This window comes from Corvus brachyrhynchos, unplaced genomic scaffold (assembly GCF_000691975.1).
Source record: "Corvus brachyrhynchos isolate BGI_N302 unplaced genomic scaffold, ASM69197v1 scaffold56, whole genome shotgun sequence".
NCBI classification, from domain to species: domain Eukaryota; kingdom Metazoa; phylum Chordata; class Aves; order Passeriformes; family Corvidae; genus Corvus; species Corvus brachyrhynchos.
In genome coordinates, this window is record NW_008238664.1 from 6,987,269 (window position 1) to 6,992,687 (window position 5,419).

Sequence of the window (5,419 nt, forward strand, 5' to 3'; positions counted from 1 at the left end):
ATTATCTGAGCACTATTTTCAAGTAACTTAAATTGTTTGCAGGCTCAGACTGGCATGGGGGATGAATGGAGGTTGTGCTGGGTGCCTGTTGCATTCAAATAAATTGCTCCTCTCCCCAGAGCCCCATCTCCTCTGTGCAGCCAAATCATGTATGTTTGCAGGAGACGGTATGCTTGTGTTTCTCCCACGACCCTGCTGGCTCATTAGTGTTATTTCTGGAGGTCTTGTTTCCACAGTAACAAGCAATTACCATTGTTCCTTGGACTGCCAAAGTTACCACCAGCAACGCAGAGGAAGATGCGTTATTCTCTATATTGGGATAAAATGCCTGTATATGTCTTGCTGTTCACTGAATGCCAATCCTGACGCAGGTCCTGTGCAAATAGCACGCTCCACCCCCTGCCAATGCTGCTTTCACTGGTATTAAGACATGCCAAATTCTGAAAAGATCCAAAATGATCTCCTCTGGTCTGTGGCTACACTGGCAACGACAGGGTCAGGATTTCAGCAGCAGAATGACTGTACCAATGGTAGCTCTGGTAGGAATATAAATAGAATAGCTTGGAGGCAGTTCTTTTTGCAGTTGTGCTTAGCCCTGTTCTAAGTAATGCTGGCTAGTGACGTCAATGAAATATACTCTCTGTATTCACCCTATAGCTCCTACCAGTAGTGTGGTGGAGCTCCCACACAGGAATCTGGTGGTCTTTTGCTAGCAGGATGCTATGTCTGTATTCCACAACCCTTCATCATTCCCAAGGGGCAATGTGTATGCATCGGCTTCAGCCATTTCTTCCATCAGTGGCTTCTCCTTTCCTGTTTATGTTTGCATTGCACACAGACTGATTCAGCTAAAATGGTCTTTGAACCTCTTAGAACATATCCCAAATTTCATGCACATTATCAAAAGAGTAGGCAGCTGGGAAGCTGAAGGAATATGGGCTTTTGTAGGTGAGAGCAGTGGGATACTGGAACGCTGAGGCAGCTGGATCAGGTTTCATGGCTTGGTGAGTTTTTATGGCTTTCAGTGACTCCAGTTTCCAAGTGTGACTACATATTCTAAAAAGCTCTGGGGCCCTGTTGTAAGCTCTGAGCTCCTCTTAACAGAATTTTCTTGTGAATGGGTGTATGTATGGATCTATATATACACACCCACTTGCCCAAATGACTAATAGCAGGTATTGGAGGGAGAACACAGCCTCTAGCTTCCATAAACCAAAGCACAAGGAATCTTGCTCCAAGGTAGCTGAAGCAGAGAGATGAAGAGAAGCATTTTAAAACTGATGAACTGCCTTTTGTGAAAGGTCTTGGAAACACCTGCACTAGAGATTTTTAAAACCTGGACTTACCAGAGAAGGTAGAAGACGGTTTCATATCAGGTCACTGTGTGAGTGTATGAGGGTGACAACAAACAAAAAAAGGTGCTGCTTTGACAGCTACCAAGATTGTACTGCTTTAGATGCCCTTAAGGAAATAAAAATTCAACAGCAAGCACACTGTCTTTTCATAGAATGGAGAAAGGGATAGGCAGAAAAGATTGGTGATAAGGTCCTTTGTTCTTTGTTTTGGTTAGAGTCCCACCAAAGGTTGTCTGGGAAGTGATAAAAAAAGGGTCATAGGGAATGAGTTACTCATGATGCAGAACAGCCATCACCTTGATGTGAAATGAAGGTGGAGGAAAGAGTTGAACACAAGCGGAAGGACAGCACCTGTATATCACATATCTATTCTAAAGGCTGTGCCTAATTTTTAAGTATCTCCTAATTCGCAGGACTAAAGTGTTAGAAAGTCATTCAGTTTGCTTGTGGGCTTACCATGAAGGCAAGTCAGCACAAGAGAAAGGTTAAAAAAATATCCTTGGGCATATGAGAGTGGTCCTGCCTAATTCAACAAGCTTCTCATCTCCTCTTTTCTGTTGCATCCTAAAGCCTTGGATTGTAGCACTGTCTGTATGATGGGGCAAAAAATAAATATGTTACAATAATCTTATTTTCCACATGTAAACCAGAAGCTGGTTAGTTCTAGGTGACAGCTTGGGTGGTTCATAATGAGCCGAGGCTTGGTTTTGTATTGTAAGGAAAATATTCCCACCTCAAAAATAAGCCAAGGCTTTGCTCTTGATGTGGGCTCCAGGGCACCCCTGGCGCCCCCAGCCTCCCCCCAGCACAGCACCTGGCACAGTGCCGCGGGGTGTTGTGCCGAGCTGGCCGGCAGACACTAGGTGGAAGCCTTGGGTTGCGGTTCCACTGCAGCTGCTGACGGCAGGAGGAAGGGGACTTGTGCTTTCAGAAGGGAGATCTTTTTCTTTTCTTCTTGGCTTCACATGCTAGAAAGGGAAGTCCAAGCTCTCCTGGTGCGCAGTGGGGTGAGCAGAGGAATGGAGGAGAAGTGTCAGTCCAATCCCGGGTCCTCCCTGCAACAGGATCTTGTGAGCAGGGCTGTGGTGGGAGCCTTGAAACCCTCTGTGTTCTTGGGTGTGGTTGGGTGGCAAGATTGATTTAATTTATCCTGATTTATTTTATCCTCATTTATGTATTCTGATGGGGAAAATTTTGAGATCCCTGTGAATGCATAAAAAAGAATTAATATTGGGATGAAAGTGAGTACCGATTAGCTGCTTTATCTTGCAACAAATGCTGGTAGAGCCAGCTATGATAAAGTGCATGCTGAATTTATGATGATTGCTTTCGACAAGGCCTCCAATCTGAAAACTATTCCAAATAGGGAGATTTAGAGTTAGTACAAAGAATGAATCACAGGTTAAGTGAGAGCCAGATGAAACTTGAAATGTTCATTTGAGAGAAATGTCAAAGTTTATGATTTCAAGGCGTCTTGTTACTTCTCATGATAAAAATACTGTTTTCAGTGTATTCCTAGGAACTAAAAATTATGAACATTTCCATTAGATACTTTTAGAAAAATAACTGATATTTAATTTTGAAAATTAGTAAAGTTTTGGTACCATTTCACATATCAGTTGAAATGCAGTTGTTGTGCCAAATCAAATCTCATATGAGGCCATGTTATGCAATCCTACCAGTAACATAACATAACATGCATATAATAATTAAATATTGTTATATAATTTAGTACAGGTGATACTTTATATTCAAAACAAGTGATTTTTCTACAAAGTAATGAGTTTTCTATCAAAAGCAATAGCAGCTTTATTAGTCTGTGCTGAATGAAACAATTTAAATTTTTGCACTCTGAAATAGAAACGTTCTGGGTACTAGTTAGGGACCAATTGCTTTTAATATCCTAGAAACCTGTTTCCAGGCTAATGGCAGGATATTGAACACATCAGTGTCTCTCATTATTAACTGAAGAACGTAAAAACAATACAAGCAGAAAAATATGTTAAGAAAATAAAAGTTGCTTTCAAAAGTAGTATTTTAATTTGAAAGAAAATCTGTCATTTTTTTCCTTAAGACAAACTTTTCAATACTGAAATTTTTGTTTCAGTCTCCTTTTACATAGGGATTTTTCATTTGTACTTCGAATTTTTTGAAAAATGTTGATTTTATTGAAGTGGTATTTTCTGGTTGAAGACTGTTCGATTAAAATTTTCTCACTAGTGTGAGCTGTTATGACACACTCCTCCTCCACCCTCTGAGCTGTGGTAAAAGGGTGAGTGAAGTTATTGATTTATCTTTCCTTATTTTTTTTTTAGTGCAATGACTTCAAGAGCTTCATGGCCGTTCTGCAGACAGATGCACAATTGTGAAACATCAATATGGACTGCAAATCTCTACTGTCAGTCAGCTTCTCTTCCCCTCTGCATAACGTAATCCCTATCTCCACAATGCCTGCACAGATACACGTTAGCAAAGATGTTTTTCTGGAGATAGTGTGCATAGCAAACACTCCCTTACTTGTTCTCATCTCTAGCAACATTATACGGAGTTTCAGTTCACAGTTCCCTGTGTTCCCCCTCCTACCACTGAAATGCAGCCAACTCTGAGCTGCGGCTATTAAACATCACACAAGCAACACCACGAAACAGATTGTGGAAAGCATGGGAATTCAGGGAAAAGGAACAAATTGAGAGAGGTCTGGGAAGTGATAACAAAGGATCATATGGAATGAGTTACTCATGATGCAGAATAGCCTTCACCTTGGTGTTCAGGTGCTACCAGCATGCAAGGGCAAGTTTTTGAGGGTAGCACAAAGAGATGTCACTAGGAGCAGTCAGGTTTCAGCCAGGGAGACGAGCAAGTCAGCTTCCTTAACCACTGAGTTTTGTCAGTCTGTCAGAGTCCCAAGGAAAGGGCTGAAGGCATCATTGCTTGTGGGTTTTAAAACTGGTCAGTTTCAAGACAGGTCAAGGCACTTTCAGGACAGATGAATAAAACAAGGTAGAGCAAGTACTGTATCTATTCCCACTTTGTATGAGTCTGAGAAAACAGTTGGGAGAAAGATGGAAAGGTCTGAAGGAATTACATGTACAAAGTAAGAAAACAGTGTGAACTGGTGTGATAATAGGTGTGACTTGGCCAGGGAAAAGCTTCCAAAGACAGTGCTCTTCTTTGACAACATGATAACCTTAAGGTGAGAAAGGAGGAAAAAGGGGAAGATATGCAATAAATCAGAGGAAAGAGAAATGTGTGTGAATGTATGTAGCTGTTTATGTGTGTGTAGCACAACATGATTCTCATTCATATTGGAAAGTAAGTGTCTGCATCTCAGTTTGCTTACACTAGTGGCTTGAAGAGGGCACCTTGGCACAAAACCTGCACATGGATTCTTGCTGCTTTAGGTAAAGTGATGAGTGGGGAAGGTAGCCAGACACTTTCACTGAGCATTCAATGGACAGCTAAGAAGCAACTGCAAAAGTCTGTTCCCAACTCAAGTTGCATAGCAACACCAAATTGTCAGATTGCTGTTATGTCAGTCCCTTACATTATCCCCATTATTGCAGCCGGTTTTAGGAATCACGCAGTACGATATTACTAGCCCACTTCCCAGCTGGATATGTGACCTTTGTCTCTTGCTGAATGATGCCATGTAATTTGCTGCAAAGGTGTCTCAAAGTAGTACACCAGAGAGAAAAATCTTTGAGGATTCACCAACACAGACCATAAGGAGCAAAGGATGGGCCTGTGCAGGATGGGGCAGGAGGGGCGGTTCAGGGCACATCAGTATCCTCAAAGAAGTCTAGTGTCTGCCAAACTCATCAGGATGTGTGTTACCCCATCACTTCTCTGAACTGAGTCATTGATCCAGCTGAAAGCCTGTATTAAGGGTGAGCCACAGTTGCTCATAAGATGTGTTTCGAATGCTTCCAGTGCCTGCTTGTGCTTGGTGTTTGGCTCTCTCCTGTGGGCCATTGTAGCTGTGCAGTCCTAGCTTCCAGCTGTTTACTGCTTTTCACTGAAAGCACCTTGTGAGCTGTTTCCTGGTGGAGATACTGAAATACAAA

General features: G+C 42.0%; 1 long non-coding RNA gene across 1 annotated transcript; it reads left to right on the forward strand.

Moving 5' to 3' along the window:
* The first annotated feature begins 2,175 nt into the window (after window positions 1-2,175).
* LOC108447532 lies at window positions 2,176-4,364 on the forward strand. The gene is made up of 2 exons (XR_001863133.1): window positions 2,176-2,425; window positions 3,671-4,364. It is a non-coding gene; the product is annotated as an uncharacterized LOC108447532 (long non-coding RNA).
* Window positions 4,365-5,419: the final 1,055 nt, after the last annotated feature.